The sequence below is a fragment of the Herpailurus yagouaroundi genome, unplaced genomic scaffold (genome assembly GCF_014898765.1).
Source record: "Herpailurus yagouaroundi ecotype Mexico unplaced genomic scaffold, PumYag 196, whole genome shotgun sequence".
Classification (NCBI taxonomy): domain Eukaryota; kingdom Metazoa; phylum Chordata; class Mammalia; order Carnivora; family Felidae; genus Herpailurus; species Herpailurus yagouaroundi.
The window spans coordinates 29,667,111-29,691,966 of NW_024412427.1; the positions used below are offsets into that span (position 1 = coordinate 29,667,111).

Below are 24,856 nucleotides of genomic sequence, written 5' to 3' on the forward strand. Positions count from 1 at the left end.
AGCCCACGCTATGGACGAAGTCCTGAGAAGAAGGTTGCTGGTGTTTGCGATCAGAGGCTGTTGAGATGCACAGGAATGGCAGACCGGATGTGAGAAGCCACCAACCGTGTCGGTCAGGAACTCCTAAACATTTCTTGAAGGAATGAACAAACGAGCGAATGAATGAAGGTAGGGCCCTTTGGGTGCTTTTAAACACAAATTTAAGATTCAAAAGTCTTAGAAGAGAACGCAGCTCCCTCCACTCCACAGGCAGCACATTTCAACTTTTGCAAAAACTAGAGCGGAAGACCTATGATACCCCAGATGATTTAAGTTTTGCAGTAGTGTTACTTAAAGTCAGAGGAATTTTATTATGCACTTAAAGAAAAATCTCTATAGATGGGCTAGAATAACTGTCAAAAGAAAAATAGAACTTACACAAAGAAATTAGATGGTAAGCGTGAACCTAAATCACCCATTTTTACGGTTGCTAGTGGTAGTAACAGTTAACTCTGGTAAGAGTGTTTGGTTTTGTGTGGGTGACATTGGAAGGGAGCTTGGAGTTAGGAGTTTTGTAAAAATGAGGACTAACCCACTGGCTGGTTGTGAGCACCCAAAGAAAGCAAGGAGGCGGGGGGGAATAGATGGATGATGTTTATCTGGCACTTGCCTGTTTCTAAAATGCTTTGCAAATGATCCTGACTCGAACCACAAGAGAGACGTGGTGTTATTGCTCCCCTCAGTAGCATGCGTGGCAGGTGACTTCAGAGAAGTGCAGTAGCTCTTCAAGACTTCGCACTTATGACAAAGTTGAATAAGCCTCGGAGACGCCAGAAATGGCATCTTTCCGTAACACAACCCTCTGGGGTCTGGAATCACCCTCCTCAGTCTGCGATGGGAAGTACCAGTCGTGAGTAATGTTTCGTGGCCCTGAGGTCAGCTTGGCAGGGCTAGATGCCTCTCACTGGACATCCTGGGACAATGCCTGAGAGCCACTGAGTTAGACGCACGACGGGGCTTCATTTTTCCAGCCATGTGCACAAAGCATCCTTCACCAGCCTAGCTGGTTAGACATCTTGCCTCTTCTTTGTGATTACCAGCAGTGAGACCTCAGGACTCCAGAATTTTGCCCCCCGCCCCATTCCTGATTTACCTCATTCATTCAATAAATACTTACGGAGCATTACTGCACACGAGAGTCTCTGCTAGGTGCTAAGAATTCCGCAGAGAACCAGACCAATAACACCCTATGCTCCCTGAGCTTAGAGTCTGATAGAGAGGGGGGCAGGCGATCAATTATTCATTAGACTAACGTTCAGCTTGTGGTAAATGCTCCAAAGAAACAGAGTGAAATGGTACAGAGGAACCGTGAGAAGACCTGAACGTCTTTTTTTTTTTTTCTTTCTCTTTCCCATCCATCCTGCTCAGTTTTAGCAAACGTAACCTTCCCAAACTACTGCTTCCATCCTGCCTTCGCCCCCTCAGGAGCCACCACATCAAATCGTTGTTTCTCTGCCAGACTTTCGTGGAATGCCGTAGCCCGCTGGCCGCGACCTTCGCCAAGCTGTGGCTATTCCTATCTGCGCCCACCCTGTGCCTCAGCCCCCAGGAGGCTCTCCCCACTTCTGATTAGTATCTCTTGCTCCCACCTTTCAAGAGCTGCCTGTGGCCCCTCATTCCAGAATCAGGTGCTAAGCTTGCCAGGCCCCCTCTTGGTGGAGGTGCAACATTGGAGCGAACCTGCTTTCTCTCTGCCCTTCCAGAACCCACAGAACCGTTTCCTCCAGAAAACGTCTGGCTAGAGTCCTCCTCCCCACCCTCATGTCAAGGCCTCTCTGACACAACTGGGCACCAGAGTTCACTGGCAGAGTCTGTGTGCAGGAATCACGACTCTTCGACGATGATAAAAACTTAGAAAAGGCCTATGTCGTACGTTTTTCCTTCTGGATTCCCTGGGATTTCAGTTCTGCAATGAGCTCCTTCAGGTTGGGGAAGTCCTTTCTTTGGTGTTAAGAAAAAAATTGTTTTAATGTTTATTCATTTTTTTTTTAATTTTTTTTTCAACGTTTATTTATTTTTGGGACAGAGAGAGACAGAGCATGAACGGGGGAGGGGCAGAGAGAGAGGGAGACACAGAATCGGAAACAGGCTCCAGGCTCTGAGCCATCAGCCCAGAGCCCGACGCGGGGCTCAAACTCACGGACCGCGAGATCGTGACCTGGCTGAAGTCGGACGCTTAACCGACTGCGCCACCCAGGCGCCCCTGTTTATTCATTTTTTGAGACAGAGTAAGTAAGGGAGGGGTGGAGAGGGAGGGAGACACAGAATCTGAAGCAGGCCCCAGACTCTGAGCTGTCAGCACAGAGCCAGATGCAGGGCTCGAACCCAAGAACTGCGACATCATGACCTGAGCCAAAGTCAGATGCTTAACTGACTGAGCCACCTAGGCATCCCTCTTTTGTCGATCTTAAATCACTCCCACGTCACTGTGTACTTACTTTTTAAACCCTTACTCTTCCCAGGTCTAGGGCAGAGCTAAGGCACCCCGCTCAAGACCTGGCATCTGCTAAGTGTTCACAGAGTGCATGTCAGTTGATTAGTAAGTGCCTGGCACTTAAAAATCATTATTCTATACCCTCCTCCAGGTTCTCCCCTCCAGACTTCAAAAGTATGGGTCCTTGAGCCTTTCTTCCACGTCTTTTCCCAACCACTTAATCATCGCATGGCTCTTCTCAAACTCTGTTAATCAGATTTTTTTTTTAAATCATTAGTGAGAATTTTGAAGAAGGTCTTTAACCAGAAGCAGAAAAAAAAAAAAAAAGGTATGAGAAATTCAGAAAGAGCCTGCTAGGGCGGTTGAGTTGAGTCCTCTGCTTCGGTTTGGCAGGCCCCCCAACCAGCTCATACATCAAGCTGCCTGTCTTGGCTCAGCATGACCACCCAGTCTCCACCGATCTGAATGTGCACTGCAGAAAAATTAGATTTGGTGGGATGAGAACATTGCCTGTAACGCCGTTGACATTCCTCTTCAGACTGCTAATGGTCACTGTCGTCAGAAAAAATCCAGGCCTGGGCAGAAATCAGTTAGCTGGTTTAATTTAGGCAACTTTGGTTTCTTCTTCCAGTGTCATTATACTGGGAGTCCATGGATTCTTGCAGAGTTCTAGGAACTATCTGTGGTGTGTGTGTGTGTGTGTGTGTGTGTGTGTGTGTGTGTGGAAGAGAGAGAGGGAGAGGGAGATGAACTCAGACTAAATCACGCTAAAGTCTTACTGACTTACCATGCAATGTCTCTTTTTATTTTTAAGATTTATTTTTGACAGAGAGAGAAAGAGAGCGTGAGCAGGGCAGGGGCAGAGAGAGGGAGAGGGAGACACAGAATCCAAAGCAGGCTCCAGGCCCCAAGCGGTCACCACAGAGCCCGACGTGGGGCTAAAACTTATGAACCTCGAGACTACGATTGGAGCTAAAGTTGAACGCTTAACCCACTGAGCCACCCAGGCCCCTCAATGCAATGTCTCTTATTAAATATTTGCAGCAAACTGACTCTAAACACAGGGGAGGGTGAAGGTAGATATTGAGGATGGGCGGGGGGTGGGGATTCCGGGCTCTAAATCATCTGTATTAGGATGTCATTCAGGTATACATAAATAGCCATGTATGTATTTTTGCATTCTTCTCCAAAATAAATCCACAAAAGCAGATGTTCTAAAAATGGAAATAATTTTACTGTTAGTTTTATCAGAGCAGTATATATGAATACTATACATAGTGCAGATAATATAGGAAAAATATCATGAAAATATTTAAAAATCATCTGAAGTTCCAACCCCATAAGGTAATATTTCTTACTTTTTTCCTTCTACACCATTTTCTATTCATAAATACACAAAGTTCATTTTAATATAAGCTTTTAAATTATCTACCATTATATAAAAACATTCTGTGGGGTGCCTGGGTGGCTCAGTCGGTTAAGCGTCCAACTTCGGTTCAGATCATGATCTCACAGCTCGTGAGTTCGAGCCCCACGTCCGGGTCTGTGCTGCTGGCTCAGAGCCTGGAGCCCACTTTGGATTCTGTGTCTCCATCTCTCTCTCTGCTCCTCCCCTGCTCATGCTCTGTCTCTCTCTCTCTCAGAAATGAATAAACATTAAAAAAACTAAAAATAAAATGAAAAGATTCTGGCTCTTTATCTGGTGGCATCAGTTCCCAGCACTGGGGATAACCCACCTGTTTTCCAGTTTGGAAAGCAGGACCTCAGGAGTCACCTCTCCAGGAATCATGCACATTTCAGAAGAGGAGGGAAGGAGATGGCAGAAGAACTTTCTAGAAAGTACTGGGTGGGCACTTTAAGGGGAGTGGGGGTGCATTCCTGCCTCTGGTTAAGTCTGCCAGGGCCCTGCCCTGCACTCAGCCAGTGGACAGTGGGTAGCCATCGGTGCGGGCAACACGCAGGGGTCTCTGCAGGCCCGTGAGCACCTTGCAGTGCACTGGTTTTTCCTAAATGACCCACCTACAAACCTACATTAAACTTCCTTGCAAGTGGGCCTCACCCTCCTTCAGCAGAACGCTAAACACGCCAATTCCTAAAGAAGTGTTTTCTTTCTTCCAGGCAAGGAAACTAATGAGCTCCATCTTTGGCATGGATCAGAAAATTCCACCGTGGCGCTGACCGAGCTTATGCCAACACAGAACTTTAAAGAAACCCCACAATGAGAGCTAGGAGGAACAAAGGTAAGGCTGATTGGCCTGAAATCCTTGCTCACAGTCGGGGAAAGAAAAAGGGAAGAGAGAAAGGAACAAAGTACCTGGCTGGGAGAGGTGTGTCCAGTCGGAGGGAGGTGCTTTCCCAAGCCGTTCTCGGAACCATCTGTCTCCGTGGGCAGCACAATGCCCTCCTTATTCCCCGTGTCCTCACGACACGGTGGCTGACTTGGAGCCTTACCCGGCACAGCGTCAGCGGCAAACGTTCAGACCTGCGGCTGCCGGGCACATCTTAGCCAGATTCCCTCAGCCACTAGGGTGGGTTTCCACTCTCAGCAGAGGTGGGAACAAGCCGTGTTTGCCTCACAGTCTCTGGTTTTTGGAAAACAGTTGACAGACTGAACTGAATAAATACGGCATGTCGCCTACTTACCAATAAGTATTTGTTCATTCATTCAGTAAATGATTTTTGAGATAGGGCATGAACAAAACAGACATAGACCCTCTACACAACAAGGTTTGGGATGGGAGGTGGACAATCAGCCTTAAACAAATAAAATAATTTCAGATATTAATACCACAGGGTGACAAGATAGTAAATGACAGCGGGGAGGAGGCTATTTTAGGAGGCTTAGGTAAAGCCTCAAGTGACATTGCAGCCGAAATCTGAATCACCCAAAGGAACCATCTGCCAGAAGATGTGGGCACAAAAGTCTTCTAGGGAGAGAGAACAGCATGTGCAAAGGCCCTGAAACAGGAACATGTTTGACAATTTCAGGGAATTGAGGAAAAGCTGATGAGGAAGTGGTGGTAATGAGCAAGCTGTAAAGGCAGTGACCAGATTTATTATGAGAATCATCACATCTAACATTGTAGAGATAACACATAGTTTGCACAGGGCTTTGAACACACACTATCTCGATTCAATCATCTCAACATTCCCATTACACAGATAAAGAAACCAAAGCTCAGGAGGTAACTTCCTCAGGGTCACAAAACTAAACAGGGACTCTGACCAAGAACTTTGTTTGCACAACTCCAGAGGGCATTATTCATGCAGCAGGGGGAGCCTTTTGTGTCATTGCTCAGAGTTTGTGCAGTGCACAGCCTGTGCCACTGTACATAGTGACCTGTGCTAGCTCAGATCTATTTTCTCCAAATTTCTGTGCTTTTTCTGTGCTAGGGATTGTTGGGAATACAAAGAATAAAGATTATTCCAGCCCTTGGTGAGCAGACGATTGTGGTTAAAGAGAAACAATATATGAAGAGATGGTGGATGATATAAGACAGTTTTTGTTTCTGACAAGGATATTATGAATGGTTCAGTAGGAGATGTGAGATTTGATATTGGCTTGAAGATTTAGATTGGTGGACATACAGGAAAAGAAATCCATAGGAGTCATCATACACATATTCAATAAAAACCTAGTGTGTCATATACATCACCGTAAGTGCTTGCTTCCAGAAATTTGCGATGAAAAAAAAATGAACATTTATTATTCTACCATAGGACCACACAGGTAAAATTATGGCAACTCTAAGAAGTGAAAAAGAAATCATCTATAATGTCGTTAATGAAACACAACTGTTTTTCATATTTTAGTGTATTTCCTTTTGGGTTTTACTCCAGGGCAAGCAGTGTGTGTGTGTGTGTGTGTGTATTGATATGACTACATATGTGAATGTATGGATATGTAATATATATGTCATATATACACATACCACACACACACACACACACACACACACACACACACACACACATATTCTTACCTTTATTGAGGTATAATTTATGTGCTTTAAAATTCACACATTTTAACTGTGCAGGTTGACAAGTTTTGGCAAATATATGTACCTGAGTAGTGCCACTATACTAAAGATCTAGAACATTCCCTTTACACCACGAAGTTCCCTTATCCCTTTAGTCCATCCCCCACCCCACCCCACCCCACTCTCACCTCCAGGCAATCACTAAACATTTCTGCTGCCTTAGACTAGTTCTACCTGTTCCAGAAGTTCGTGGAATCAAGTATGTCCCCTTTGTCTCTGGCCTCTGCTGTTCAGGGTGTCTTTGAGGTTTATCACATGATCATGTAGGCACTAGGACTTTGTTTGTGTTCATTGCTGACTAATGTTCCGTTATAAACATTTACAAGAATTTGTTATTCACTTGTTATTGAACATTTGCGTTGTTTTTGGTTGGGGGACGTTGTGAATAAAGCAGTTATGGACACTTTTGTACAACGGTTGGAGGGGTTTTCATTTCTCTTGAGTAAATACCTGGGAGTGGATTTGTGGGGTCATTTCGTAGATCTGTATGTTTAGAGCAAACTACCAAGCACTTTTCCAAGGTGGTTGTGCTATTTTACAACGTATGGAAGTTCAAGTTCACCTTCTTACCAACACTTAGTATTGCTATTCTTTTTGATTGTAGCCATGCTTGTGAGTGTGCCCTAGTTTTTTTGCATTTCCCTGGTCATTAGTGATGTTGAGTATTTTTTCACAGGCAAGTGTTTTCATAGTTGTAATTGTTTGTAGACTCTGCCTTTTAAATTTATACTTAATAATACCGTTCTTTTCTGTTTCCCCATGGTCCTAATGATCATTTTATTAATGGTCTTAATACTCCAACATGGGGATTCTCTACAATTTATTCAATCATTCCTCTTTCAGACATTTACATGATTTCCAATTTCCCACATTTCTAAAAAAAGGCACTGAAATTAACACATGAATGTACATGTTTCTCCCATATGTTAAATTATGTCACAAATTAATCACAAAATAAAACGATGAGGTCGAAGGCATTTTTGTGGCTTTGGGAGTGTAAAATATGAGATGGACGTCGAGACTGTTGTCTTTGAAGGCACAAGCTGAGCCCCCATTTTCATCTCTTAGCTCTGTGCTGAGGTCTCGGAATTGGGGCCCTTCATGTACATGATCCTTTTGTCTAGAGGCCAGGCTCATGGTTGTTTGGTAGCCATTATTTTTTGAGTCTTGGGTAATGCCAAAAAGGTTGATAATATCATTAACACAATGTTGCAGGATGATAGGCTTTGTTCTCCCTCTAGCCAAGTTGAAATGGGGGGAAAGAACTCTGGGGTGCCTGGTCCCCTGAGAATGATCTGTGAAGGTGCCCGGCCAAGGAGCAAATGGGGCCATTCACTGGTCGTTCCATAACTTCTGTATGTAAGTGTCTGACTGAAGGGGCCAGGGACTTGCTTTGAAGGGTGTTTTGATGCCACGTGGAGTGATTTCATTTGGATTGTATGTTTGTATGTGGGGGTTCTCTGGAGGACAGACGCTGATGATGAGGAGGGGTATGTGGGATGAGTTGGGGGGCCACGCCCACTGCAAAGGCAAGGGATGAGTTGGATCAATCCTGCTACAGCGCAGGTGTGAGGCTAGACACAACCATGGCATGGGGGTGGGCACCTAGGACAGCGTGTTAATGCTATCAGGCCAGCAGAGACCCTTACCAACCCCTCCCCCAGATTCTGACAGCCCCCCAAACCTAACAAGAGTCATATTTTATATGGTGCAGGTGCACCTCCATATTCCTATTTTAATATTTTAAGAGAAATTGTCCAGGGAGGTGGAAGCAAGAGGAATTTGCATAGCAAATCAGTCCCCTGCAGGTACCCCATTCAGGCCTGCCTGTGTGGAAGAAAAGGCCTTTGGGCCAGGTTGCCAGGCCCCTTCTTCCCCCTGGCCTCCCCCTGATAGTGTCATCTGAGCTCCTACACTGCGTTAAGAGGCCCTTGATGACACTCCTAAGGGCAACCAGCAGAATGCCTCATCTGCCTGGAGACCCGACACTCACCAGCAATTCCCAGAAATTCCTGATTTTACTAAGCCACACTATGTGTCTTCCCTCCTGTAAATGTGAACTTATCAAGCACAAAAACCATTCCTTATCCATGATGTCTTGATCTGGGTTCCCCCAGAAGCAGACCTTGAAAGCAAGATTCAAGGGCAAGTTGCTTATTTAGAGGCAATTCCGGGAAACTCTGGCAGAGAGGCGGGGAGGTGGGCCAGGAGAGGGGGGGCAGCAAGATCGGGTATTATCAAGCCAGTTACCACTGGGCAACGGAGGCTCTGTCCTGTGGCGACCCCTGGGAGATGGCGTAGAGCGTGCTTCCCAGTGACTCCACCTGAGCAGGAAGGAGGTGGGGCATTTACCCACCAATCCCTAAACGTCACTGGCTGAGGAGGTTCCTGGGGAGATTTTGATTCCTGGGCTCACAGCCGCACTGCCTGTAGACAGGATGGGCTCCAGAAGCTGAGGAGAGCCCCCGGACAAAGGGACACAGGCGCTGGCGGCTGGAAGTCAGGCTACCTTTGTGCACAGAAATGGTAAAGCCAAGAGGCTATGGGCAGGGCACAGACGTGAGCCGTGCCTTCCCAACATGGCTCAGCACTGGCCGTGAACAGGTAGACCCTCAATACAGCAGGCTGGTTGAACCTAGGACTCAGAGAGTTTGGCCCCAAAGCTAGGACTTCTTTCTGTTCCCCAGCCAGCCCTGAATACTGCCATCAGCTGGCAGTGTTATTTTAGGATCAAACCCAGAAGACCAGCAGCATTATGTTTCCAAGCAATACTTTTTAAAGTGTACTCCCTGGGGGCGCCTGGGTGGCTCAGTCGGTGAAGCGTCCGACTTCGGCTCAGGTCATATTGCAGTTTGTGGGTTCGAGCCCGGCACCGGGCTCTGTGCTGACAGTTCAGAGCCTGGAGCCTGCTTCGGATTCTGTGTCTCCCTCTCCCTGCCCCTCCCCTGCTCACGCTCTGTCTCTCTCTCTCTCTCTCTCTCTCTCTCAAATAAATAAACGTTAAAAAGAAAAAAGGTACTCCCTGGACCAGTAGCAGCAGCACCTGGGAACTTGTTAGAAACACAGATTCTTGGGTCCTACACCCGATGTACTGAATCAGGAAATCTGGGGGGGGGGGGGTCTGTACTTTAACAAGCCTTCAGGTGATTCAAATGTACCCCCAAAGCTTGAAAACCACTGTTTCAGACTCGAAAATTTAGGATCGTCTCCAAGGCAAGGCCATTTTCTCTTTGGTTAGAATGCTTCCCGTTCCCAACCTGAAGCACCAGAGAAGCAAGGGGACAGAACTTCTAGAAACCTTTTAGACTTTGGCCCCTTTTTGTGGGTTTTTCTTCCCTTTGGGGGCTTATTCACTGGAAGTTGTACCTAATTACCAATCACCTGCCGAGGAGAGCAGCATGGGCGTATAAACTATAGAAGATACCCTGAAAGGCATGCGACAGGTTTGACTCAAGAGAGAGGGTGGGGGAGATTTACATGTTCCTGTTTGTTTTCTGAGCTAATATTGAAATTCTTCTGCTTGCACTCTGAACACACCAGGTGGGCGGTGGGGGAAAAGTCCTGGGTCTGCCTTGGACTTTCAAATCAATCATAGAAAATGTGCAAAGGAAGAGCTAAGGGTTGGGGGTCCCTCTGTAAGTCAATGTGTGGGAAAAATGAAAAGAGGCACTTGGGTTACTTATGTTGACCCAACCAGGCAGGATGGGGATATGGGCCTCCCAGGCTGATGAGCCCTAGCAGGGTGGTTGCTTTTTTTTCCAACAGTGCCAATCAGATGTATTACTTCTTCAGGAACAGCTCCCTGTCCCCTGATACCAGCAGGGACAGCAGGCCTTGTGGGGGACCCCAGTGCTGTGACATCACAATGTGGCCCATTCAGGATCTCAGGCCTCACTTGCCCCTGGGCCCAGGATATGTGAGTTTACCCTCCCAGGGCTGACCTGCACTTAACAGGGCCAGGGCAACGGAGACAAGTCGACCTGTGGCACGGACCCGCCAGGCGCTCTTGGTGAGTATTCACACTTCCTGAGAACCATGGAAAGAGACCCAGCCCATGGCTGGCCGGGCTAGCCCCCCAGGGTCTCATACTCACAGCGGCTCATCCGATCTGGTGACCGGGAGTGTGCCGGGACAAGCCCGAGCCTGTCTGGGGAAGCTAGTTCACCTGACTCAGACACCCCTTTCCAGACCTCTCTCGGCAGGGTTGCCAAATGGAGGAAGTGGTATTCTAATCGCCACCCAGCCCCAGTCGGCCACCTGCCCCGGCTGCCTGGGCAAAGGTCATCTCAGTGCTCGATAGAGGCTCGGAGCAGGGAGGCCAGGCTCCCAGATGGCACATCCACTAGAGGATCGCTCTGGGTCCCAGCTGGGGAGAAAGGCAGCCATCGGCCCAGCGACACCCTTACAGCAGAGGGAGCAGGTGTAGCTTCACTGGCGATGGGAGGGATGCGAGCCCCCCCCCGCCCCCCACCATATGCATGACGACTTTCCTCTCTGTACGCTGTGCCTTCCCTCCTTGGCTGTTTTGAAATCCCACTGCCAGTGGCGCTGGGCGTCTCGAATCTCTTCCTTCCCTCTTGGGACAGTGAGAGATTTGAGACCATCCTGGGAAATTGGTAGATGGGTTCGCACACCGGAAGAGTAGGCAACCGAGAGGAGGGCGGGGGTGGGGTGCAGGGCCCTCTCTCTGGGAGGATGCTGGCTCTTCCCAGCTGGGACACCAGCACCCAGGCCTTCAACAGCCAACAGTGGGGACCCGAGCAGGGGCACCAGGAGGCAGAGCCAGCTTTCCCCGCTGCCTTGTCTGTCTGTCCGTTGGCTCCCTGCATCCAGAGGGGACCATTCGCCAGAGAGACCAGAGGGCGCAGAACGCCTCGCACCCCGGGGTGGTTTGTCTTCTTGTGAGAGCTGACTGCCATCCTCTCCCTCACACGCGGGAGTCCAAGTCGTAGTGGTCCATCAGGCCTGCTGGGAACATTGCGTCTCATCCCAGGCCCCACCGAAGGAAAAGAATGGTCTAGAGGCTGGAGCCAGAGGGGTCTGCATCCTCCACTTGCAACAGCCCTCGTTTGGAAAGGGAAGGAACAAACAAGCGCCTACTAGTATCAGACCCCCTATCTCTGTTATTGCTCTGAGTTCCTGCCACTAGGAAGATGAAGTAGGTATTTTTGTGCTCATCTTACAGATATGGAAACTGAGAACTATGTTCTGTGCTGGGTGCCGTGTTCTAAGAGGGACATTAACCTAGAATTTCTATACGCTCCATATACAGGCAAGCGTATCCGTAGATTAGAGCGCGCTGAAAATAGAATGGGCTGCTTTGCGAGGCAGTAAGAATGCCTTTGGAAGCATCCAGGCAAACCGAGTACCTTCCGTCAGCAGGGCTGGGACAGGATCCTTGTGATCAGTCAGGAGCTGAACCAAAAGATCTTTAAAAGCTGTTCCAAATCCCAGATTGCAGGATCTGGGTCTCGAAACCTTGCTAAGCTCCCATGTTGGAACCCAAATGGGTCAGGCCTTCCAGGACGGCTACAAACTTTGTTAGTGGGGAAAGCCTAAAGGGACCATAGAGACCAGCTCCAGCAATCTGCTGGGCCCCAGATAGGAAAGCGGTGGTCAGGCTGGTTCTAGGGGGTTGGTGTGAGGCCACAGACCAATTCCCAGAATGAATGTTTGTTGAATGGATGAATGAGGGGCGACAGGATTGGAACCAGCCTGAGTGCTAATCACACACCCCTCAGCCCATCTCTCTCCCTCTCCCAAAACTCTTTCCTATGAAGATTATGATTCAGCCAGCATTTATGGAGCACCTACTGTATGCCGAATGTGGTCACAGAGATTATTTTCCGTAATCCGCCCCTCACCCATCACGTGGGTGTCATCGTCTGCATTTCTCAGATGAGGATGTTTGGGTAACCGCTCCAAGGGGTAGAGAACTTGTGGAGCCGCCACCAACAGCAAATGACAATGCCGGTGTGGCCGACTCTAAGGAGAGCGTGCAGCCTCCAGCTGCCGTCCCCCAGCCTGAGCAGGGTCGGGGAGGGTGGTGGGAGAGGGGAACACTTTCCTATTTATCCTTCCTAAGGACAAACTTCTGGTAACTTGCCCAGTTCCTCAGGGGCTATTTTACCTCCTTAAAAAAAATTTTTTTTTCAAGTTTATTCATTTATTCTGAGAGAGGGAAAGAGGGCAGCGAGCAAGGGAGAGAGAGAGAGAGAGAGGCGGGGGGGAGGGAGGGAGAGAGAGAGAGAATCCCAAGCAGGCTCCGCACCATCAGCGCAGAGCCCATTGCGGGGCTCGAACCCACAAACTGAGATTATGACCTGAGCCCAAATCAAGAGATGCTCAAACGACAGCCGCCCAGGTGCCCCTCCTCAGGGGCTCTTTTACCCCCCTCTTCACATTCGTCCCGGCTGCTGTCGGGCTCCCCGTGGGCCTGCCTCATTCACTGCCCATGCCTCTCGCTCTGACGGGACAAGATGGAGTGACTGTTTCCACACCAACAGATGTTATGCGCCGAGGAAGAAAATATGCTAATCAAAATCAGCTTTGGCTAATTGTAGCAATTTCCCTTCTGCGCATTGCTCTGAAATAGTAGCCACGCTCTGTTCTTTTTTTCACATCAGGGAGCCCCAAATTGGCAGCCTAAATGAGGTTGCAAAGAAGTCAGTTAAACAGGCCTTTTTGCTGCCAGTTTACCGTGGATGAAGCCTTGAACATGCTCTCCCAGTAAGACCTCAGTTCAACTGTTTGTGGACTTGATATCTTGCTGTGGATAATTCAGCCCCACTGTTGGGCTGCGGGAGCCTCATTTCATCCTGGGGAAAACCAGCACCTCCAGGGATTTAATGAGGTGCCAAGCTCAAGGGCACGTGGTCTGACCTTGAACCTTGGTCGACTCCTGGTTTGTTCTACAGCCAGCGCTGGCTGATAGAACTTTCCTCACTGAGGGAAATATTCTCATCTGTAGTGTCCCATATGCTAGTCACGAGCCATGTATGGCTCTCAAGGGCTCGAAATGTGGCTAGTGGGACGGAGGAACTGAGTTCTAAATTGTAATTTTATGTTACGTTTGGCCTAAATAGCCTTGTGTGGCTCGTGGCCACTGAACCGGTCAGTGTAGCTATAGCCCCGCCAACTTTTGGGACTTCATCTCTTGACCTCATTCTCCCCCCTCCCCCCAAACGCCCCCCACAGACCACCGCCTATGCCTCCAACAAGCCACATTGCTCCCTCAGGGCTTTGGCAACATCACCCTTCCCTCTGGTCATTGCATGGTTTGCCCCTGTTCAACGTCACCACCCGGATCAGGTGCATCCCCTCAGAGCAGCCTTCCTTGTGTTGTCTAATATTGTCCCCAGCCCCACTCCAAACTGCTCCTAAATTCAGACATTATCGTGTGTCTTAGTTCAGGCTGCTGTAACAAAGCACCATTGACTGGGGCTTATCTCACAGTTCTAGAGGCTAGAAGTCTGAGATCGGGGGGCCAGGAGTGGAGGGTTCTGGTGATCATCTGCTTCCAAGTTGTGGACAGCCATTTCCTTGTCACCTCATGTGGTGGAAAGAGAGCTTTCTGAGGCTCCTTTTATTTATTTAGTTAGTTGGTTAGTTAGTTAGTTATTGAGAGAGTGAGAGAGGAGGGAGGGGCAGAGGGAGAGGAGAGAACCTTAAGCAGGTTCCATGCCCAGCACCGAGCCTGATATGGGGCTTGATCTCACAAACCGTGAGATCATGACCTGAGTTGAAATCAAGAGTAGGACACTTCGCCAACTGAGCCACCCAGGAACCTCTCTAAGGTTCCTTTTATAAGGGCACTAATCGCATGCGTGACTCTTCCACCCTAATCATTTGATGACCTAATCACCTCCCAAAGGCCCTGTCTTCTTACTGTCGCTCCTTGGGGTTAGGATTTCAACGTATGAATACTGGGGGAGGGGGAGGGGAGGGGACAAACATTCCTCCGTTGCATTGTATTTGGGTGTTTTCTTGCCTATTGCCATCTTCCTGGACAAAAACCTCAGTCCTGCAAGAGCAGGGGTGCTGTCTATCTCACGATCACTCACCCTGGACCTGGAACAGTGCCTGGAACAGCATCTGGCAGGCGGAATGTGCTCAGCAGGGTCTAGAGCGAGTGAACACCCTGCAAGAGAAAAGATAGTCGCTACTTCAGTAGGCTTTTGCTGTGTAACCCAAAACTTAATGGCTTAATACAGCAATGATCAATTATTTCTCCCAATCCCATGAGTCAGGAATTTGGGCAGGACTCAGCTCTGCATGGCATTGGCGAAGGTCACTCCCTCACCTTTCTGGAACTCACAGGGCCTCCATATGGCATCTCCATGTGGTTAGCATGGAGGTCTCAGGGTAGTCAGACTTTATGACAGCTGGCTTCTGAGGGATGATGCAGAGTTGCTAGGCTCTTGGGGGGTGAAACATAGTACTGGCACCACCAGGGCACTGCATTCTGTTGCTCCAAGCAACTCCTGGGCAAGCCCAGATAAAAGGCACGAAGACACTGCCCACCCCACAGTGGGCAGGCAAACAGGAAGGAAGGAGCTGATGGTGGCCATCTTGGCATGCTACCACAGTCACTACCAATAACCCCATAGTGGTGCTTCTCAAACTGGGCTGTGCACACGCACCTCTGGGCTCCTTGTTAACATGCAGATCCTGATTTAGTAAGTCTGAGGTGTGGCCTAAGACTCTGCATTCTTAACAAGCTCCCAGAAGATGCCAAGCCTGAGGGTCTGTGACCATCAGAACCACGGTCAAGGCTGTGTTGGCGTGTGTTCTGTCAGGGCCGGCCCATGTTTAGGTTTGGCCTGGAACACTACCACTGGTGCATCATTCCATTGGGTTCAGCATTACCCACTGTTGCCAGGGTCCCTGGGATCAGTCCTTTCTTGCCTGGTCCCACACGATGCCAAGGGAACCATCCACTCCATTTCCCAGATGCTTCCCGCACACTGCTTCGTCAAGCTCTACAGTCCCTTCCCCCTTTCCGCTAATATTGGATTCCCACCACACCGCTTGTAAAATTGGTGGGGTAGGGTTCTTTCGGTTACAAGGTTAGAACCAAACTCAAAATAGTTTAGTGGAAAAGGATGGGTGAGTGTGCCATGGCTTCAGGAAAGCCTGGATCCAGCCCGTTGGTGATCTTGTCAAGGCATTATTTGCCCCCGTCATCAGCTCTGCCTCCCCTAGGGATCTCTCTGGCAGGCCCTTCCACAATAGAGGAAGAGACAACGCCCTGCTTTGCAACCATGCCAGGAAGAAGGCACCAGTTCTTTCCAAACCTTCCCAGCAAAAGTGCCAGAGTTCTCTGGTTCGTCCCACTGGAGTGCCATGCCTGTAACAAACCAATCACGATGGCCAGGAGGATGTTTTACCTCAACAGCCAGGCCTAGGTCACAAGTATGTTCCTGGAGCCAGGTGGTGAGGCCAGCCCCACCCAAGCCACGTGGAAGGCAGTCAGGAAAGGTGCAGAAATCAGAAAGGAGAGAGAGGTTTTGAGAAGTCAAGAACTCGCCACAGTTGGCCATGCAAAACAGATGTTCTGTGATGGCCAGGGAAGCAGAGGGCAGGAGCCTTATCAATTCCAGGCGGCCCGTAGCCAGCCAGGCCCTCTGGACCCCAGCACAGACTCAGGAGCTGAGACTACCAGAAAAGACTTGAGAATTAGCCAAGGCATGTTCCGCAGAACACTGGCCAAAGGGATGTTAACTGGTGTCACCTAAAAAGCTTTCTGGTCCAGGAAGCTTAGAAGATGGTGCCTTAAGCCAAGACATCAGTTGCTTGCTGCACAGGACTTGTCAGGGCCTTGAATAAGCTGGACTATGCTACGAATCTTCAAGAGTGAGGGGAAGATGAGAGGCTAATGTTCTTTTGAGCACACTTTAGAAAATTATCAACCTAACTCCACCTCACCCATTTTATAGATGAAACAGCTAAGGCAGAGGAGGGGAAAGTGCTTTAGGCAAGTTAATGTAACTAGTTAGTATGGAGCTTCTCCCCAGCTGCCGTGACAGTGACAAATCTGATCCTGCATGGAAGCATTGCCTTGTAGCTCAGGGTGGCCTGTCCCCCAGCACTGGTTGTTTTCCTTCCCTCTGGAGGGCGTTTGCTTTCCTCTCCCTCAGACACCCCCTGCAATGGCTCTTGGCTTCTGTAAGGGGCCACAGACCCCTGCCTGGGACCTTCCCCTTGGGGCTGTCGGGCCGACGGGATCCACTGACGGGGCAGAAAGCCCCGTGGGTCTGGACTTGGAAAAACATAGCCACCCAACCGGCAAGATGGCAGCATTTTGAGGTTGAAGAGGCTTGAAGGTTGGCCAAACGCGGAAGAGAGCAACAGCCAGGGCACTGCGAGTGCCGGGCAGGAGGGGCTGGGGGAAATGAGGTTCCTGGGGCCAAGTGTGCTCTGTAAATCCAGACAGAGATTGTGCGTCAGGGCTGTGGGGTCAGGTGCTGGTTATAACAACAACATCTCCAAGGACCTCTCTGGTCTGAGCCCTTCATGTGTGATGCTTCTAAGCCACTCGATGGCCCACAGTTGCAAAGCATAGAGGGCGGCCATTGGTTACTTGGCAGTAACCTCAACATGAAGGATTCAAGCTCCTCTCCTTGCCAAGTACACAGTCACGGATGTGTTATTAAGAGCTTCAGTTTTGTCATCCGTTAAGTGGGCCAAAAATGAGTTCCAGAGTATGTAGACACACACACACACACACACACACACACATACACATTTGAGGATTCAATGTGCCTTGTCTATCCATAGTGAGAACTCCTTATGTGGTGGTGGTAATGGACAGGTGGGTTCAGGTCCAGGTTCCTGGCTAGTCAGGGGCAAAGCCAATATCAAACACAAGTCCAGCCAATGCCCTGGCTTGACTCTTTCCTTCCCCCGTGCCACCACTCAGGGCAGCAGCACTGAGCATACGGCAATGGCTCAGAACCCAAGATGTGCAAAGGGCTTTTCAAGTCTTCCTTTGTATCAGAGCAGGGTGGCAGATGTGTCTCTTTGGTCACTTCCAGGGGACTCTATCCAAAGGCCAGGTGGAGAAGTAGATGTCGTGAGCAGGGTGGGCTGTGTGTATCTGACTCACGCGAGCAGGACCAGCACCAAGCATGACTTGGTTGCACACCTGCCATCAGCAATCAAGTTCCGGAAGAGAAGAGACTGGGGACCACACCCTGGCATTTTCAGCCAGGTTTACATGGACTGGAAATCATGTCTCCACCAGTGGATGCTTCCCCCCCCCCTTAAATTGAGATATAAATGGACATATACATCATGTTAGTTTCAGGTGTACAACATAATGATTTAATAATTGTTTATATTGTGAAACTATCACCACAGTTAAGTCTAGTTAGCATCCAACATCACACATAGGAACAGATTTTGTTCTTGTGATGGGAACTTTGAAGATCTACTGTCTAAGCAACTTTCAAATACACAATACAAGATCTTTTTTTTAAGTTTATTTTTATTTATTTGGAGAGAGAAAGATAAAGAGGGAGAGGCAGACAGAGAAGAAGACAGCATCCCAAGCAGACTCTGCGCTGTCAGCACAAAGCCCGGCACGGGCCTTGAACTCACAAACTGCGAGATCATGACCTGAGCCGAAATCAAGAGTCAGGTGCTTAACTGACTGAGCCACTCAGGTGCCCCTATAATACGGTATTATTGACTAGAGTCACCATGCTGGACATAAGTCCCAGTGACTTATTTATTTTATAAACGAAAGTTTGTGCCTTTTGACCCCTTTCACCCATTTCCTCCACTCCCACCCCTCACCTCTGGCAACCACCAATCTGTTCTCTGTATCTATGAGCTCAGTTTGTTTGTATTCATTTGTTTTTTAGATTTGACATATACGTGAGGTCATACGATATTTGTCTTTCTCCATCGTATTTCACTTAGCATGATGTCCTCACGTTCCATTTATGTTGCACGTGGCAAGATTTGCTTTTGTTGCTGAGTAATATTCCATTTTATGTGTATGCCACAATTTCTTTGTCCATTCATCCATCCATGGACACTTGGGTTGTTTCCGTGTCTCGGCTGCTGTAAATAATGTTTCAATGAACATGAGGGTGCATGTATCTTTTTGAATTAGCATTTTCGCTTTCTTTAGATAAATACCCAGAAGTGGAATTGCTGAATCATCTGGTAGTTCTATTTTTAATTTTTTGAGGGACTTCCATCCTGTTTTCCATAGTGGCTGCACCAGTTTACCTTCCCACCAGCAGTGCACAAGGGTTCCCTTTTTACAGCACTCGCGTGTCCAGTCTTTTAGATAATAGCCATTCTAACGGGAGTGAGGTGATACCTTATTGCGGTGTTGGTTTGCATTTTCCTGAGGATCGGCCATCATCAGATGCTTTTTCGATGAAAATCCCCATGGAGGACTTAAGGGAAGATGCTGGGAGTAGCGTCTGGCCACCGAGTGGAAAGATGGGAGTGGAAGTAAGGATGTTGGTTGCCTGTTTGCAGATAACCTTCATGGGGGACAGTCTGAACATGTTCCCAAGAAACCATGTCCAAGTCTGTTTGTTTGAGAGAGAGCGCGCGGCAGGGAGAGAGGCAGAGAGAGAGAATCTTAAGCAAGCTCCACACTCAGCGCGGAGCCCGATGCAGAACTCAGTCCCCTGACCCTGGGATCGTGATCTGAGCTGAAATCCAGAGTTTGATGTTCCACCGACTGAGCCACCCAGGTGCCCCAAACCATGTGCAAGTTTAAAGATGAGAACCACTCATCCACTTGAAACTTGAAGGCAGAGGTTCACAGACTTCTGAAATTTGACGTCAAGTTGTATTTATGTGTGCAAGCTGGACATTTTTCTGGAAGAAACTGGTGGTATGGCTTTGTGTGGTTGGGCCCACATCGTGTTATAGGTATTTGAAGTATTGCCCAACATTTAGAAAATGGGAGCTTTCACATAAAACTCTACATTTTTAGATTCTTTTGAAATAACTCGCAAGATCTGGCCACCCGGGACCCATGTTCCTGAGAGGGGACTACCTCCTTTTCGTGGGATGTGGGACCGCACTCAGCCACAGCCCCCACATTTTGTGGCCTCTCTGATGAATGCCAAATGTCTGTCCTTGTTTATCTTTGCCCTTGCACTGTTTTTCCTCACTCATTTATTTATTTTTTCATTTACTTGGACCCTTTGCATTTCTGTTTGTCGCCTCTCATCTGAACTTTTAATAGATGCTCAAAACAGTGTCTGATTTCAAAAGAGTCATTGAGGTTCTTTCAGCCTAAACTCTTCCCTGACAATCCAGGGTTGAGACTGGTCCTTAGCGGGAGAGGGGCACCACCCTGCCCAGGCCAGGGAACTGAGTCTCTTCCCCTAAGGAATGTGGCTATGGTGCATGTCCAAGAGCTGTTTACAAATGGGCAGGCTTATCGTTTGATGGCTACAATACACCAAAAGGTCTCCAGGAATTACTGAAACTCCTTTGTGTAATCTCTGCAAAAGTCCTGTTTGCAATACAAAACAGTTCATTATCTGCTCACATAAATAATGCAATAAATGAAATCAATGGCAATCTTTGGGAAATCCTTTCTTTATGGCCTTGAGAACCTGGCTTTGAATGGAAACAAATCAGAAAGAGAAGAACACCACTGTCTGGCGGGGGCCCTCTATCTGAAGCCAGAGCCTAGAAGGCTAGTGATTTTTTTGGGGAAGACTTTTTGCACTTGGGTGACTTACCCAACCTTTTTGCACTTGGGAAAATGGGTAAGGGCCATTTTCTGAACTGAAACTCCTAGAACATAGACACACGCCCTCGCAACCAGAGACATGCAGAATGGGAGGGGTCCTTAGAAGAAGGACCACTAGGCTGAGGACCAGGAAACAAGGACAGGTACATAAAATGTGAGCAAAAGGAATCAAGGAAAGCTGAATCTAGGCCTAAAGCGTGCTGTCTGACAAAGTACAGGTGGAAGACGCATGGCATGGTGACCTCACGTATCTTAGGGTGGGACCAGTGCAGTGCTTACGATAGTATACAACTGCACCGTTCCCCCTATACCACGAGACGTCCCCGTGCTGGCCATCGGCCAGCCGCCCCAGTTCATATTTGCACCCAAGTGAAAGAATGCAGTGCAGAGCTGGAAGGAGAGGAAATGACTGCCCAGAAACCCAGCAGAAGCCTCTCCTGACGACTCAGCACTTGGGAATGCAGATTTTAGTCTGAGGCTCACTTGGGTTTGAGGCCCGGCAATGCCTTGGGTCGGTGAAAGCATTTTATCTGTAAAATGGGGGCAATCACAGAACCCACGTCCTCACAGGGAGAGCAGGGTGAATGAGGTAATACATGGGAAAGAACTTCCCATGATGCCTTGGGGAACCTAGAGAGGCACTAACTGCTCTCTTAGGCTGGCTTTCCCTGTCACCAACCCTGAGAACCTAGTTGAAGTGCAGTTAGTTCATTCGGGAGGGGTTCAGGTCATACAAGCAGGAGAGCGAGGAGCTAAAACAGGAAGGGAGAGGCCACTAATTCTGCTCATAAGCCATCGGGACTCGACCCCTCTGGGGACATCTTGGAGGTGACCTGGAACACGCCTCCTGAGCATTTATCCATCTGCTGGCACGCGTCAGCTGCCGGGAGAGCCACAGGTGCCGGCTGAGGGAACCGTGAACCCCCAAGAGGATGTGGTTCGGGCAGGGACACCTGCTACCATCGCTGCTGTCGGCCTTCTGAGGCCTCTCCTGGAGAGGAAAGAGCGTGGGCTTTGGAGCCCCCCCAGATCTGAGCGACATCCCAATGTTGCCTCTTACTAGATAACGGGACCCTCTTTGCCCCTCTGGGCCTTAGTTGCTCCATGTCTCAAAACAGAAACAATTTCCCAGTGCTGCCGAATGAATTTTGAGGATTCTGTGGGACTACGGCCAGAAAGAGGCAAGCACGTAGTGGGTGGAGAAAGTAAGGCCCGCAGGGCAAAGAGGGCCCCGTATCTAGTAAGAGGCAATGTTGGGATGTCGCTCAGATCCGGGGGGCTCCAAAGCCCACGCTCTTTCCTCTCCAGGAGAGGCCTCAGAAGGCCGACAGCAGCGATGGTAGCAGGTGTCCCTGCCCGAACCACATCTGTTTGGTTCCATTTCTCCCACTTGCCCACAATCCTTGTTTCGGTTCCCAGACCCAGGGTGAGCCCTGCTGGCACCAGACGTTCTTTCCAGATGAGCAGGGGCGCCCTGACGTCCAAACTAGTGTTTGCCTCAAGGCGACTTCTGAGTGATATCTTGTCCTACAGCAATTATCTCCCTAGCCATGTATTATCATGCCATTTCCCCCTTAGCTACAAGCTTTGTGAGTCTGCGGCTTTCATCAGATCCAGACGGGGAGGCATAAGTGGAATAAGATCCAGGAGGGAAAGCCCAACAGAAAGAATTTCTGACTCCTGTAGTTCACCTGGCAGCCCAGGGTCGGGGGTGTGGGCAGATTTAGGGGCTTTTGCTGAGTCGGAGGTGTAGGAGAGAGCTGCCTGAAAAAAAAATGCAGGATTCCCCGTGAAATTTGAATTTCAGATAATCAATGAATAACCTCTTTGGTATGTCTGTCTCTTTTTTTGTTTAAAGTTTATTTATTTTGAGAGGGAGAGGCAGAGGCAGAGAGGGAAGGAGAGAGAACCCCAAGCAGGCCCCATGCTGTCAGCATGGAGCCCGACACAGGGCTTCAGCCCATGAACCATGAGATCATGACCTGAGCCGAAACCAAGAGTCAGATGCTTAACCGACTGAGCCCCCAGGCGCCCCTGGTACGTCTGTTTTATGAAATACTTGGGGATCGTACTTAGCCTATAAGTTTTTTTTTATTATTATTTATTTGAAATTCAAACCTAACTGAGCATTTTGTATTTTTACTTTCTAAATCTGGCTACCCTCATGATAAACCCTCAGGGCAGGGAAACAGGCGAGCAGGAGCTCCGTAAGCTGTGGTGCTGGCTGGAATCAGCTTCCACCTGGCGCCATGAGCGTTCTGGAACAAGAGTGGTGCCGGAGAGTTGGTCCCACCTTGAGAAGAGGGGATCGGGTTTTTCTACTTCAAGGTCCGAGGTCGCTGGCCACCCTCAGGCAGGACCTGGGCCTTCTAACCTCCCAGGTGTCTCCAGGCGTGGTGGCTTCCATTGCTGAGACTCTGCTCTGGAAAGAGCCACCCCTGGAAGCATAAACAGCAGCACAAGCAGCTGGGGGATGGGCATATCAGCTGGTCCACGGGCTCTGGACCTACTACTCTGTCTTTTCAGTTGCAAACCTTAAAGAGTCTGTGTTGGAAAGTGTGTTTCCTTAGGGACCCCTCTGCCCCTCCCTGCCTTCCCTAAGGGGATTTGTGCTGTGGGGGTGGGGAGAGGTGCTGATCGGTCCTTATGGGGCCCAGGGCTTTGAATACTCATGGGATCTGCAAGGCAATAGTCTGATCCTGTGGCAGTGTGGCCGCTCTGGTCCACACAAGTGATTAGCCCCTTCTGGTCTTTTAGGGGTATCTTGGCACCCACTTCTGGAGTCTGTGACGTGAACCTTTGCCCTGGTTGTAAGGTCTCCACTCATGGGGCCTCTTCTTTCTGACTCCAGGCTTCGGCTAGCCCATCAGCCCTCGCGGTATCTTCTGCCTTGTGCGCAGGCTCATCTATCTAGCCGTTGTTCACAGTGCTGCACCACCGCCCCAAACGTTCGGAAAGTGCCTGTTCCTGTCGTCTCTGGGTACGCCCAAGGAAGGAGGCCACTAGGTCTCAGACACCCTTTTCACAGCCGAGCTGGTATCCCAGATGTTACCCTCTAGAATCCAGCATGTCTGCCCACTTTAGGATTTGTGTCCCAGAGAGGGAAGGCCAAGTCCCCTGCCCCTATTACCGACTTCCCAGACATTGTCTTCTCTCTTGTGGATAATGGAACAAGCTTTCTCCAGAAAGAGGCAGAAGAGATAGGCTGTCCCCTTTTTTTTTTTCTTCTTTCCAGGGGGAAATCCTCTCCCTTCCCAAGATGACATTGCTTTCCCCATCTCTCTGGGGCTGTAATAGCAGAGAGAGGCATATTCATAGCAGGTTTACTCACTATAGCCAAATTGTGGAGGCAACCCAAATGTCCCTCAATGAATGAATGATGATAAAATTGGGTATATACTCACAATGGAATATTTTTCAACCTTAAAAAGAAAATCTGACACATGACACAAAGTGGGTGAACCTTGAGGACATTATGCTAAATGGGAAAAGCCAGTCACAAAGAGGCAAATGTATGATTCCACTTACACGAGGTATCCAATTCATAGAAACAGAAAGAATGGTGGTTTCCAGGGGCTGGGGGTGTGGGGAATGGGGGGGGGTGCAGTTAGAATTTAATGCATATGAAGGAGTTCTGGAGATTGCTTACACAACTATATGGATAGACTTCACACTATGAAATGTACACTTAAAAATTATTAAGATGGTAAATTTTGTGTGATGAGTATTTTCTCACAATTAAAAATAAAAATACAGGGCCGCCTGGGTGGCTCAGGCAGTTAAGTGTCCGACTCTTGGTTTTGGCTCAGGTCGAGGTCTCACGGTTCACAAGTTTGAGCCCTGCATTGGGCTCTGTGCTGACAATGCAGAGCCTGCTTAGGATGGTCTCTCTCTCCATCTCTCTGTACCCTTTCTCTGCTTGCTCTCTCTGTCTCTCTCTCAAAATAAATACACAAGAAAATTCAAAAAAATAAAAATAAAAAAGATAAAAATAAGCCCCCCAAATCCGTTACAAATGCAGATGTCTTGTCCACAGAGGGTAGCTAATATACTCAACCATTCCTTAGGTGACTTATTTTCTTAGCTCAGACCCTGGTCCTTTGCAGAGAACAAGGCTCCAAAGTACAGGAAATGTTTTCATGAAGCAAAGATGTAACCAGCAATGTCCCAGTTAGAACTACCATCCAGACAGAGGCTATCCAGCACAGACAGGATATTCAGGGAGAGGGAGTTGAAGCCTTAGTGACATGGACAAGAAAGGAGTGTGAACAAGCCGGGGAGACAAGTGCCTTCTGCAAGAGATTGTTGCAGGGTGTTTTGGCTGCAGGCACAGTGATCTTAGCCTACGTCTATAAAACCTACGTCTAAACCACTGGGGCTAGAAGTTTTGGAGAATTCAGATTTTTTTTTTTTTTAATTTTAGAAAGGCAATATGGTGCTGGTTCTATGTGTTATAGAACATTCCTGGTAGAGTCTGGCTCAGTATGCTGTAAACAAACCCATTAATATTCTTGTGGTGAAATGTATAAATATTCACACTAAGAGGGATAATAAAGACTATAAATAGCTTTATGTTGGTCCAGGCCAGGTTTTGCTGCCAAATAACGT

General features: G+C 48.6%; 1 protein-coding gene across 3 annotated transcripts in view; it reads left to right on the forward strand.

Moving 5' to 3' along the window:
* BANF2 (BANF family member 2) overlaps positions 1-24,856 on the forward strand; it is a 50,641-nt gene continuing 25,785 nt past the window's right edge. Inside the window, exons 1-3 of one of the 3 annotated variants that reach the window (XM_040447776.1) lie at positions 1-168; positions 1,743-1,908; positions 4,592-4,713. The gene's annotated coding sequence lies outside the window, so the exon portion shown is untranslated. Of the gene's footprint in view, positions 169-1,742; positions 1,909-4,591; positions 4,714-10,311; positions 10,523-24,856 lie in introns of those variants that run through there. The other 2 variants (XM_040447775.1, XM_040447774.1) reach the window with 2 other exon arrangements.